Below are 15,206 nucleotides of genomic sequence, written 5' to 3'. Positions count from 1 at the left end.
CCTCCGCGCGGAAGAAGTTAAACTTCGTAACCTGCAATGTTAATTGTAGAAGAATCAGCAGTCGTAGAAGGATCACTAGTTCTATTCAACGACTCTTTTTCCTGCTCCGCTCGCTTCCGTGCTCTGTAATCACGGTAATATTGTGCATTTTTCCCTCGTGGACCTTTTGAACCAGTGGAAGTGCTTGTGGCTGCCTCATCGTCTCGCCATGGAGAATGAATTTGTACTAATAATGTATGTGAATGCGTAATAATGTAATTTCAGAAGAGAAAACCTAACACTCAATTGATATTCACAAGAGACGTACCTTGACATAACCTTAAATCCGTCGCATTGTCCGTGGGATTGTTTTCACTCATTTTTTACAATTGTTATCCACTAAATATGAAAATAAAAAATACTACCCTATTAAATTATATGTGTATCAAATCAAACTAAAATATTTATAGAGAAACAATACTTTTATTATTTTTATGCTAGTGAGAACCAAAACAATATGGAAATGAATGAGGGAAAACTGGATCCTACCACGTGATTTCCCGGCCAATAAAAAAGTAGCATTAAACGTTTAACGCAACCTTGTTGGAAGTCGCATAAGAAGTATAACTTCAAAAGGTAATACGATGTTGGTTAAAACAGGGGCAAATAGTTAAAATGTGATGAAGCGTAAGTAAAACGTTACAATAAGTGTCGCATTTGGGAGGAGCCTCTCCAAACAACAGATGAAGACTGGTGAGTCAAGTGCGGCCGATTCTGCTGAGACAAGCTTTCTAAAAATGTATATTACAATAGAGTAACAAAGTTCTCTTTTCCTTTGTTATATTTTGTTAAACCTTTATTCTAATAAAATTTGGAATTGAATTCTTGGAAAGAGGTAGATTCGTTTGTATCAGTAAACATTCGAAGGTTCATAGAAAAAGTGAATACAATAAAAAAAAAATTCAATATCCTTTAATTGATATAATTTTAGTTACTGTAGAAACACAGAGGCTGAGTGGTAGCGCTGTCGTACCACAGGTCCTTGGTTCGATTCTCGGGCCGGGCAAGGTTGATTTACCCTTCAGTGGGCCGATAAAATGAGTACCAAGCATGCTTAGAAACTAAACGCTGTGGGTTCCGCGTTTGGCTGACCACCCACTGAGAAAAGTCGTTGCTCCAAAGGTCAAGAAAACTGAAATGGAAACAGTAGGTCATGGCCCTCTATGGGCTGTCGCACCACTGAGTTTAGTTTAGAAACAATTTGTTTTACCTCGAGAATAAAGGTGGCTACAAATTAATTGTGAGGGTTGTTGAGCAAAGCGAGCAGGGGTTAAATACCTTCAACAGATTTAAACTTAAAATATATATAAGAATCAAAATTTCTTTAAGTGTAACAGCAAAAAAAGAAATTTCGAAAACTTACAACTTTTTTAATGAAACTATACGTATTAGACAGACTTCCACGAGTTTAGTCATGGGTTCAATTGATTTCCTACAAAGGAAAGGAGAAAAAAAACAATTTCTAGTCAGTTATAATATGTATTTTTTTAACTAAATTTTATTTCGAGAATCATGACACATCTATTCACCGTTATTCAAAATCTAACAAATTAAGATTTTTGAAAATTCATTTCCATGAAAGAAAATATTGATGGCAACATAACCAATGATATTTAACCTGTTGCGTCTCCTTTTTCTTCCTTTCAAGAATAATATGTTTTTAATTGGTTGTTTAAAGTGATTGGCACAAGAGCCAGAAATGGCTGTACAAGTTACTTTCGAAACGGCTCAAACATTCCTCGATTGAAATGAGACAGTACTTCACTAGCATTCCTCATTGACTGAAAAGTATTTAACAAGACGCTTGCATTCGAACTTAACTTAGGGATTTTTAAAATTCAGATAATGCATCAAGAGCAATTTAAAATATTATCTTCTCATATTTGCACACTATCAAAACCAGTCCTTTTTAAGCACATATAACTTCCCCGAAAATCTTTTTATAAAATGTTTGATAGCATTTTGGATTTGAAGGGTACTTTTTCTGATATTAAAGTAAAAAGTCATAATTTTTTTTTTCGTTGAAATTTTAGAGCCATTTGAAAAATTAATTTTGCTTCGTAAAACCTGTAATTTTTGGTCGTTTTTGTTTCATTTCGTAACTAAATTAAGTCAACACTTATTAATTAACATATTCAAAATAAATGTTTTGAATAGTTGAAAGTGGAACTTAGAATGTGACATTTTAATTATTAGAAGAGAAGTTCAATAGAGTGTTATAATTTCTTTTTCGTGGTTTGTATTTTTTCTTTAAAAATCAATCAATTCGAATGAATTATAGGTAAAAAAAATAATAAGACAGGTACACTCGAAATTGCACGCAACAACTTCCTTTCATCCGAAAGTTATTAATAGTTAATAAAGTCACCATGCATGCGTTTCAAACAATTAAGACGATTAAAATTATTTTACGAAGTAAAACTTGAAAATTATTTACACATTGTCATTTTCTGATTTGCGTGATGAATTTGCTCTCGTAAAACCAAAATGTTAAACTGCAAGTAATGTTTAATATTTCCCAGTCAAATAGTGAGGTAAACAAAACGCAAAACACTGAAAAATATGCTCAATCGATTCAATGATACTTTCTTCACAGTTATTCATTACACGCGAATATCCCACGAAAGGCAAAAAAACATTATAGGTATGCCATTATAGGTGTTACATTCCTAGCTTTAAAATTTTCTTTATTCTTTAGTCATTTTTAATCATTCTCGATCCCTATTTAAATAAGTCATTTAATTAATTTTAACTTAATTTTATAAAGAACGAATGCAAATATATCTCATTTCTATAAATGTAACGACTAACTTTTTATTTCAATGCAAGCGTATAACTAATTGTTTTTCAAAGTTACGACAACTGAACTATAAAATATGTTTTTAATCTTTCTTTCTGCAATCATCTTAAACATTAGCATATACGTTATTAGGTTTACTTACTTTAATAAATTCGTTTTTTAAAAAAATTGCATTATGATTTTATTGGTAAGAAATATGAAGAATAAAAAAACACGAATAAATATATTTAAAAAAAAGCATTCAAAATCAACAGGAAATAGCTACGAGCTATGCTGAAGAGCTTTTATAATAATTTGTTCTGTAACCATTTCGCTTAATTTTCATTTTTATAATCTTTATAAAAATGAAATTAAAATATTATGTCTATAGATAGTAGAGATTTTGATGGTTGGTTAGTTTTTTGTAGTTTATCGGCACAAGAGCCAGAAATGGATATACTGTGCCACTCACTAGACTCAAAAGGGTCGCTAGATCAGATTAATATGAAGATTTTTTTAAATAGTAGGGGAGAGTGGGGTCAATTGTAACATTTTTTACTTAACTATTTTTAACTAACAAAAAATCCTATATATTATTAGTATTAATTGACAGACGAGTAAAGTAGACTATCCTCTACTAGAAAAAAAAATAAATACCTGATTTTAAATGTTATTATATTAGTTATTAACAATTTTTGACAGTCGTGCACTTGTTGCAATTGTCCCCACTTACGGGGTCAATTGTAACAGTTCATAAATTCAACTAAAACATAGTTAATTATACATATTATCATAGTTGTGATATATTTTTTTATTGATCAAAATAGTAGTGATATTTTAGGAGTAAAAATAATAATGAGCAGAGACCTAAAGGGTTAAACTTTTAACTTTAAGGGGTTAAAAATTTTAATTTATGCTGTGATAGGTGACAAATAAAATAATGCACATGCAACATAATATAAATGATATAGGAAACTATTGGTGGTTCTTAAAGAGTTAAGTAATGGTTTGTAAACATAAGATTATTTATTTTCAGCTGTTACATTCGTCCCTTTACTTATTGTTACAATTGTCCCCAAGACGCCATTTCAGCTTCATTTGTTAAAAACAATGCTAGTTAATTAGCAAAACTAATATTTTTTTTATTGAAATGTTAATTAAGGTGTCCACTTACATATTCGGTTACTAATTTTTATTTGTTTAAACAAAATTACTTTGTTTCAATATAATATTCCAATACCAAAAAAAGTACTTTCGGGGGGTGAAAATATCTTTTGTGATGTAACTCTTTCAAAAGTACATAAAAATGGTTGCCATCAGGGGTGTACATGTAGGTTTATTAAATACACCTTGTGCGCCACCTAGGAACCAAATCTAGAACCCGATACTCGAAATTTTTGCTCTGTTACAATCGTACCCTGTTACAATTGACCCCACTCTCCCCTATAATATAATCCTATTGATTTGATAAACTTTAAGATTGTGATGTATAGGGTCACAAAGTAAAGACTTATGCCTCTATCACGAGAAAAATAAGTGCAACCGTAAGTGTAACTGTAAGTGCAACTGTAACCGCAATTCCTCCGTTCGGAGTTGCCGAAAGGGTTGCTTAATTGCCTGAACGGTTGCATGTAATTGGGTTACCATATTTTGTTATTTATCTTTACTTTTGGCTCTTATTTCATTTTATCATATGATTCTATTACTAGAGCCCGGAAGTTCAGGCAAAATGCCATAAATGCCCTTTTCTGCCTTTTTTAAACGTTTTCTTCTGAAAATGCCTTTTTCGCTCCTTTTGTTCATAAATGCCTATTTCTGTCTAATTTAAAATTTTTCTGCAAAGCTTTTTGTGTTTTTGACCGAGCATAAACGCAAAATGAAGAAATTTTGAAGTACAGAAATGGTTGACTGTCATCCGACGTATTGTAATGCATTTATAGAGAAAAGAATGCATTTATAGAGATTAGGACTTTATTCTTTTTGTCTTATTAATATTTTCTCTCCGTCTCTTCGTGGCGTCACCTTCGCCCGATGCGCTTTGCAAGGAGAGAGAGAAAGGGAGTGAAAAGATTGGAGTTATTTTTACTTACAGTCAATAGAATTTATTCTTACTTACGGCCCATATAGCCTACACCATCGAATAACTCGTATGCTCTCTTATCTACAAAACGAATTCACCAAGCTGGTTGAGCACACTGTAGCAGGAGCACGAAAAAGTTTTCTAGCATACTAGTTATTTCTAAAATGCCTAAAGTAAAAGCCTGCACAAGCGAAAAACAGGACAGTTTTGTGAAAGAATTTGGGTCGGATGTGTTTTCTACTGATGGGAGTATTCTGTTTTGTAAGGCATGCGAGAAGTCAGTAAATTTTGAGAAGAAGTATTTTATATCTCAGCACTTGGAGACATCTAAGCATAAAACAGCAAAAGGTAAAAAAGATGAGAAAACATCGACTCTTATTCCCACCTGTTTTCAATTATCTTCTCGCAAATCGGAATTTGCAATGGATTTATGCAGATCATTTGAAGATGCCGGCATTCCGCTGTGGAAACTTGAAAATAAAAGTATACGAGCTTTTTTGCAAAAATATACGAATCAAAGTGTGCCCTGTGAATCAACTTTAAGGAAAACTTATTTAGATGACTGTTATACCGAAGTTCTTATAACTATTCAAAATGAAATCGGAACGAAAAACATATGGCTATCTATAGATGAAACGACAGATGTAACTGGACGATATGTTGCGAATGTTATTGTTGGTGTTATGGACCCATTTGAAAAACATAAAATCTTTTTGTTGACATCTGAACAGTTGCAAAAGACTAACAGTACTACAATTGCACAGTTGTTCACTAATGCACTGGCTTTACTTTGGCCAAATGGTACTGAGCAAGAAAGAGTGCTATTATTTCTTACAGATGCAGCCTCCTACATGAAAAAAGCTGGAAATGCCTTAAAAGTTTTATTTCCTAATATGATCCATCTAACGTGCCTTGCTCATGCATTGCACAGGATAGCAGAGGAAGTAAGAGGTCTCTATCCTGTGGTAGACTCGCTTGTTTCTAGTGTGAAAAAAGTATTTGTGAAAGCCCCTTCAAGAGTTCAAAGACATTGCACCAGACATTCAATTACCTCCTAAACCGATCCTTACGAGATGGGGAACATGGATTTCAGCAGTCTCATACTACTGCACAAATTTTGAGGAAGTTACTCGAGTCCTTACCAGCTTTTCGGATGAAGAGGCAATATCCATAAGAAAAAGTAAAAATCTGCTTAGCAGTTCTAAAATTAAAAATGAACTGACTTTTATTTCAACTTATTTTGGGAAGCTCCCTGGAGCTATTGAACACATGGAAAAAAGAAATATGTCTTTGCCCGAGTCACTAAAGATTTTCGACAGTACTATTGAAGAACTAATGTCTGTGCCTGGACCATCTGGTGACATAATAAGTCAGAAATGTGAAAACGTCATCTCTGCAAATACAGACTTTGAATGCATCAAGGACATTGCAAAAGTACTTTCTGGTGATACTACTGTTGAACTTACCATATCTCCTACCATGGCAAGTTGTTTTAGGTACGAGCCCATAACTTCTGTCGAAGTAGAAAGATCCTTCTCTTTGTTTAAAACTATATTGACTGACAGGAGACAAAATTTCTCTTTCGAAAATTTGAAAAAGCATCTAGTTGTGATGTGCAACAACAACCAATCATCAGAATAAATCTGCATACAATATTATTGTAAGTACGAGTTTTTAATTTTTATTTCGCACCTACGCAGTTGAGGTTTTTTTTGTGCAATTATGTCCACTTCTTTTGTACTATTGCTACGACAGTCGAGTGAAATGAATATGTAGGTATACCGGATACTTCTAGCAACTTTTTTTATACCTTGGATACCTATATGGGCTTTTAGGCATTACCAACTACCATTTTGCTCCAATTTTAAGTGCCTTTTTTAAGTGCCTATTTCAAGCTTTTTAAATGCCTTTTTGCCTGCTTATTTTTGCATTTTTTATTGCCTGAAATTCCGGGCTTTATCTATTACATCATAGTTTCTCAACGACGTTCGTAAAGGGAGGAAAAAGAAATCACAGACGCTGTAGAATATTGATTGATTTTGATTTAATTTTTTACATTTGTATTTGTGTTAAATCTTTTTTTCGGCAGCAAATAAAAATTCTAAAAACTTTATTTCCCCATTAGTGAAGTAGCATAGTATATAAAGGATTATGATTTCTACCCCATAATATGAGATGATATTAAGATATCATTGAATTTCATGCTGCGTCCCCTAAAAGGATAAGGGGTGAAAGGGAGATGGACTTAATTACTATCTAGAATTTTGACGATTTTTTTAAGTTGATTTGAGTGACTAATGTATAAAACATGGTGCGTAGCGTTTTTAAAAAGTGCTTAGCTTTTTTAAAAGGTGCTTTTTAAGTGAGGTAGCACAGTATAAAAAGGATTATGATTTCTATCTCATAATATAAGATGATATTAAAATATCAATGGTCCCGCAGTGGACTGATCGTTAAGACACGGTTCCCAGCAGATCACCGCAGTCAAGCATCACGGGCTACGGTCAGTGTGCGGGTTGGTTACCACTTGGATCAGTCTGCGTAGGGACCGAGGGTGTGCAGTATTGGTCCTCGTTAAACTGTTCTACCGTAAAGTGCTCTACTTCGCGTGCAGGTCGTTGGGCTACCGAAGCGGGGTTGCCATCCCCTCTGCAGAGGATCAAAATTGTAATTGCATGTCTTCGGATTATCCTCTGGGATGTTTCCCAGACCGCCGCCAATAGCCCATCATGCAGCTCTAGTGCGACGTAAATTGATTACAACAACAAGATATCAAAGAATTTCATGTTGCGTTCCTGAATGGATAAGGGGGTGAAAGGGGGATGGACTTAAATACTATCTAGAATTTTGACGATTTTTTTATCTTGATTTGAGTGACTAAGGTGTAAAACATGGTGCGTAGCATTTTTAAAATTCCTTTGAAATAATTCTTTAGAAGAAATGAGGGTTTAATGTATGAAATATACAATTTTTGACTTACCTTTTACTCATAAAATATTTATAACATCAAAACTATTAGATCTATCAAATCAATTCTATTTTTTTAATTTAGTCTAAAAAATACATAATAAATAATGTCAGACTTGTCTATACTACAATGTCTCAGAATTTTATTGTCATCAAATTAAATTACATTGCATGAAGGGATCTTCAATTTTATTCATTTACACATTGCATATCAGAAATATCGCTTTTATGAAAATTATTTTTTCCACTTTCTTAGTAAAATTGTTTTTTAAATATAACAGGGTTTTCAATGTCATACTTACAATTTATTATTGTAAAATTCAATACATTTATTATTGGTATAAGATAATTTAATTAAAAATTATAGGATTTATTTTAGGACAAATTTATTGTAATATACAATATATAAATTAAAATTTATTAATAACTAAGAAAAAAACAATATTTTATTAAGAACATACTTTTTATGTACCATATTATGTATTTTGTTATAGCCTTTTACGTGCTTTGTTTGGCATTTTAAATAATACAAGAATCAATTTAAAAAATGAAACATTTAATATCAAGTGAAACATTTAGAACATTATTCATTTTCATTTCTTATTTTTTAATTTCTTTCATAAAAACAGTATTACATCTCTTTCCTTCTTCCCCAGACAAACCTTACAGGATTATACGAAATATCTGAAATAAAAGAAAGAAATCATTTTCATGGTAAAATTTTACCAACAAATTATTAGAATAAGGGAGATTAAATATCATTAATTTGAAATTATTAAGTCCTTAGGTATCCCTTTTAAACTTATTTTAAGATATTTGATTATAGCTCTAAGATTATTCTATACACTAATGAAAGATGGCAGGTATATTTAGTTTTGTAGTCCTTATGTTTGGATTGAAATTTGTTTTAAGAAAAATAAATTGTATTTATTAACGAAGACTATTAAAAATTTAAGTATATTGAAAAATTAGTAAGGAACACTTACATACTTACTGTCATTGTAGAAAAGTTAAGGATCAAAAGATAAATGCGAAGTATAAATAAAAAGTAAAGTATCATTAGTTAACTTTGAATAATTATAAACAAAATATTATGCAAATCATCATACACCAAAAAAAAAAAAAAAAAATAGAGGGGATGAATGTAGAAATAGACAAGGAGATTGGAAATTTGCATTTTTAATAATTGCTTCTTTATATACTACCTTTTTTTTTTAATACTTTTCAATAATTACTGAAAAATGGGATAATTTTGTGAGAGACAAGGTAAATATTTACCACACATATTTTCTAACTTGTTTTGAAATAAGATTTTGAAAAATTAAAAGAATTCTTAGGGAAGAATAAAATAATGATTTCACAAATAATTATAATAATAAAAAAATTTCAAATAATCGGACACATGCTTTTACAATCAACAGAAATAAAGATTAAAATTTAAAAATAACGAAATATAATCATTATTATATGTTATGTTATAATAATGCAACAAAGTTTGGCGAGTTGCTTGGCGAATATTTCAAAGTAAAGCTTTTCGCCAGTATAAATCTTTACATATATAAAAATAGAAATTATTTCTTTTTAAAGTAATTAAAACTTTGATTGGAACAAATTATAATAAGTTTTAATTTTATTAGCTTAAAAGAAATAAATATTTTGAAAGACTATACTTGAGGGTGCCCCCGCCAAGTTGTAATCGCGATTGATCGCCAAGCTAGGCGATGTTGAAAACCAATCGTGATTATGATTGGTTTAGATTTTAATCGCGATTCTGATTAGTTTAGAATTTAGCGTTGTTTTTAAATGAATTTTTAAATGTAATTTCAGAGATCCCTTAGTTCTACTTTGGATGCCGGCTGGTAAGGTTATTTTTGCTTCTGGTACTAAAAATGAATACTGTCAATAAGATAAATCTTAAGTTTCTGTACGATTTTAATAACAATGAAAAAAAAAACAGTGATTGACTGGTGTATGAATGAAGGTTTAATTAGTAATAGATATAAATGTCCTGTTTGTGGGTTACCACGGCGTTGCGGGCAAACAAGTATGGCGCCAAACATAAGTCGCCAATTTTGCCAAGGGGCACTCTCAAATATATTTTTCCCTACTCGCCGATACTAAAATGATGTGTAGGTTCCTGTTATTGTAGTACATCAACTGCATTGAGATTGTCATCTCATCGTGTGAAAGTATTTTTAATGCTTTAATTTTAAAGGAAATGTTATTATTAAACTAAAAAACTGTTCCTTCTCGTCTATAAAAAAATTTCATCCGATCATCCTCTTCCTAACGTCGCCGCCATTTTTATTTACATTTGTATACGTCATCACATAAAATTGAAACGTCATAAAAAGCAAACGATCTGATTGGTTCACGTAAGAAATTGCCTGAACGATTGCAGATATTTCGTGAAACCGTGATTTCTATATCACACGAGGATTTTTCGAGCAATTTTTGGAGAAATTACACTTACAGTTGCACTTACACTTACAGTTGCACTTACACTTACAGTTGCACTTACACTTACAGTTGCACTTACACTTACAGTTGCACTTATTTTCTCTCGTGTGATATAGCCATTAGTCACCAATTACAATTCAATCTTAACATTTTTCTTGCTAGTAATTATCTTTCAAGTTGAAACTTTATTCTATCAAACCAATAGATAGTTAACACATCGTCATCTGGCATCATTAAAACATGTTGATTTTCAATATTGACGGCAATTTTCAAAAAATCATTGCGGAAATAAATTTTAAAGTTTCGCTAATAATTTACTAAACACCTCATCGTCCTGTCTCAGTTCAAAAATTAAACGGAAGCAACCAATCTCATATTTTTATCAATGCATACTGAAATAACATTCTATGATTTCACTAGAACATAACATGCCCCAATACCATAGCGACATTAACAGAGAACGTAGAGATTTATTACAAGTGCGGATTACGCAAGTTTTGTCGGAACCACCTAACGGTACGGTCAGTGGCGTAGCGAGGGGGGAGCAAGGGGGGGCATCATGCCCCGGGCGCTACTCACAAAGGGGCGCCAAATGGTCAGCAAAACAAAAAAAATTGTTGGATAATTTTTATTTTTATTATAATTTATTTCTGCAAAAAATATTTTAAATTTAGTGCCAGTGAAATATGATAAATGTTAATTCGTAAATAAAAAGGAACACTAATCAAACTGTAATAATATATTCATAATAGAAATGACACGTCTTTTCTAATGGCTGGCTGACTCGACCTGTATCTGTCAGCACTTCCTTATGGCATCTACGCTGTGTGGTTACATATATTATCTCCAAATATTTGCACTGTACAAAAATCGTTTGTATGTTTGTACAGTGTATAATACAGATTTCAATGGAATAGAACTCTTTATCGAAGAATGTGACTGTAAAATGTTACTCCTTTGTAGAAAAGAAATTGAACTTAAAACTCCATTAGAATTTCTTACTTTTATAATCCCGTATGGAGAAGATGTTTTTCCAAACCTGAGATGGTCATTCAGCAAATTAAAATTAATTTTGACATATCTACGATCAACGGTGGGACAAGATCACCTAAGTGACCTGGCATTTTTAAGTGTGGAAAGAGAAAAATTTGAAATGATCAACTTTGATGATATTATTGATAAATTTGCTTCATCAAAAGCGGAAAATTTACACATAGTAATTAGTTTTATAATTGTATTATAATCATATTATTAAATATATGTATCTCCTTAGAGATAATAAATATTTACTTTTTTATTGTTTTAAAACTGCATGTTTTTAAAATATTTCTTTATAAATATGTAAAATAAATAATAGGTATCTTATGAACTAATTCTAGATGATCATATACATTTCAAAGTCTAGTCTTGTTTTCTCAACTACATTTTTTGTCTCAAATTTAATGCCTAACTTGAGCCTATGACTTTATTAATTCTACTTTATTTATTTATTACTTTGCGAGTATATTTTACTTATAATATTAGATGGATTTCGAATGGGGGGGCGCTAAAAAGGTATTGTGCCCCGGGCGCGAGTTAAGCTCGCTACGGCACTGGGTACGGTGTACATTATGTTTTTGTATAAATTGTAACTAAAAGCTATATTTTTTAATTTTATTATGGGCACCATATGTTTAAATTTTATTTATCTCATTTTGTATTTCTTTTAACTTTCATTTTATTATATTAAGTTCAATAACTCTGTCCTAAATATTTCCCTTCTCCCCTGCTTCTTGAAAGTGGATCGTCTCACAGCTGAAAATGTGTGGACAGCGCCGTTTTTGTGAGGATGGATGCCTTGCCTTTTTCCCAAAACTGTCGCGAACCTGCAGATGCGGTACAGCAATGAGGGTGGCCGGCCAAGTACTCGGACCGTGATTATTCAAAGATAAGTTTTTTTTTTCTTTTTATGTGTCCATACGTATTTTTTTTTTTAAAATTATGATTATTCTCTGTTCTATATTCGAACTGAAATCTTAAATATATGGCAGCCTATAATATTCCTCTATGAATAATGTGGTTGGTTCTCATGAATCACTTATATGGACAACACTTTTTATTTTAAACATGTATAAAAATAATATGAAATAAAAGGTAAGTTAGTGACATCATTTTATCTGACTTCACAAGCCAGTTCCGAGAACACTTCTCTCTTATTTTGCTGTTGAATTTCTTTTTCCTACTCGGATTGAATAAGCTAGTGGGCGGAGCTAAATAGCTTCGCTCCCGTTTTTATTATGGATTCGAATGTTCCGATTATGAGCGCCCCGGCACAAATAAATGGTGAAAACCTGCAAACTGATGATGAAGAAGCAAAAGAAATTGAGAACTTAGTGTCCTTAGTGCTCAATGTCCTCGAAATAATGTTCCTTAAACTTTGTGCAAGCCTGTCTAATTTCAGCGTTGGATTTTGTCGAGAAATCTGTTAGAAACCCAAACAGATCATTTATTTCCCGGTAAGCTTCTAGGCGCCGCGACAGTTCTGTACCCAGCATGTCTAGTACTGGCAAATATGTATCAACTTTTAATTTCTCTTTTCCTCTGAGCACAACTTCTTTTGCAGGTCCGTCATCGTGATGCCTTTTCCTTTTTCGCACACGCTGATTCTCATCACTGTATTGAGTATCAGTTTTCTCATTTGCTTTAGTCTCGTAGTCGTCAAATAATTCTTTCTGTGAAATTAAAAAATCTAAAAGCGATTTTAAAAGATCGACTGCCGTTCGAAGTTCAATTGTTTTCTTTTGTAAAGATTTGCTGACACCATTGATCCGATCTAGTATGGCAGCCCAAAATACGGCCATTACAGCATTTTCACATTTTTCTATTTCGCGTTTTCAGAATTCATTCAACCACGATTAATTTCAGCGCACCGTCAGTCCATAGCGTATGAAAGCGCCAATCATTTTACAGGTTTGGTGAAGTACTTGCGAGTTCGCATGTGCGTCTAGTGAGCTGGGTTCGGTGAGATCCTTGCTTTCTCATGTGCAATTCTGCTGTATTTTGCAAGATATTCTCAATTTCAAGCTTTATTTTTCACCCTCTGAAATCGAACCGAAAAATCTCTTGATCATTTTTTAATGGCTAATATAATCAAGAAAAGAGTTCTTTGTCAAATTCTAGTTATTTTATCATGATCATGTGAAGTCTGAGATTTATTTTGAATTTTGTCAATTTACATAGTGCTTAAAAATATTTTTTGAGTGCCTAAAATGTTCTTAAAAATGTTGAATTTGGCTCCGCACCCTGTAAAAGCATAGTTTATTTATATATATTTACTATCAAACATGCTAGCTAGGCAAGTGCGGTATCGTTATCTATGTATACGCTAAATCGAATGAGAATAAAAACAAGCTGTCTGATTTAATAGTTTAGCTACTCGAAAATTTATAAAAGTTTCATGTGTAGAAAGGACAATTTTATGACTTATACCATTTTATGCAACTGACATTGCTATCTAAACAAGTAAGGCATTTCTTCAAATTTAATTTTTTAAGCTTAATTAAAAAACATAGTCCTTTGAAATAATTCTTTAAAAGAAATGAGGGTTTAATGTATGAAATATACAATTTTTGACTTTCCTTTTGCTCATAAAATATTTATAACATCAAAACTATTAGTTCTATCAAATCAATTCTATTTTTTTAATTTAGTCTAAAAAATACATAATAAATAATGTCTATACTACTAATGTCTATACTACAATGTGTCAGAATTTTATTGTCATCAAATTAATTTACATTGCATTAAGGAATCATCACACCCGGTGGCTGAGCGGTAGCTCTTCGCGCTGTCGTGCCACAGGTCCCTGGTTCGATCGTCGGGCCGAGCAAGGTTGACTCAGCCTTTCATTCCTTCAGTGGGTCGATAAATGAGTACCAAGCATACTTGGGAGCTAAACACTGGGGGTTTCACGTATGGCTGACTACCTAACCGGAACAAATGCTCTTGCATCCCAGAGCCCAAAGGTCAAGAAAACTGAGATGGGCACAGAAGGCCTTGGCCCTCTGTGGGCTGTGCCGCTGAGTTTAGTTTTTAAGGGATCATCAATTTTATTCATTTACACATTGCATATCAGGAGTATCACTTTTATGAAAATTATTTTTTCCAATTTCTTAGTAAAATTGTTTTTTAAATATAAGAGGATTTTCAATGTCATACTTACAATTTATTATTGTAAAATTTAAAACATTCTTTATTGATATGAGATAATTTAATTAAAAATTATAGGATTTATTTTAGGACAAATTTATTGTAATATACAGTATATAAATTAAAATTTATTTATAACTATGAAAAAAAAACAATATTTTATTAAGAACATACTTTTTATGTATCATATTATTTTGTTACAGACTTTTACATGTTTTGTTTTGCATTTTAAATAATACAAGAAACAATTTAAAAAACAAAACATTTATTGTCAAGTGAAACATTTAGAACATTATTCATTTTCATTTCTTATTTTTTAATTTCTTTAATAAAAACAGTATTGCATCTCTTTCCTTCTTCACCAGACAAACCTTACAGGATTATACGAAATATCTGAAATAAAAGAAAGAAATCACTTTCATGATAAAATTTTACCAACACATTATTAGAATAAGAGAGATTAAATACCATTAATTTGAAATCATTTAAGTCCTTAGGTATCCCCTTTAAACTTATTTTAAGTTTGACAGATATTTTGATTAGAGTTCTAAGATTATTCTATACACTAATGAAAGATGGCAGGTATATTTGGTTTTGTAGTTCTTATGTTTGGATTGAAATTTGTTTTAAGAAAAATAGATTGTATTTATGATCGAAGACTATTAAAAATTTATGTATATTGAAAAATTAGTA

The sequence above is a fragment of the Parasteatoda tepidariorum genome, chromosome 9, assembly GCF_982258835.1.
Source record: "Parasteatoda tepidariorum strain Cologne lab strain chromosome 9, Ptep-v5.0, whole genome shotgun sequence".
NCBI lineage: Eukaryota > Metazoa > Arthropoda > Arachnida > Araneae > Theridiidae > Parasteatoda > Parasteatoda tepidariorum.
The sequence above is the reverse complement of the archived record's forward strand: the minus strand, read 5'-3'. Positions refer to the sequence as shown.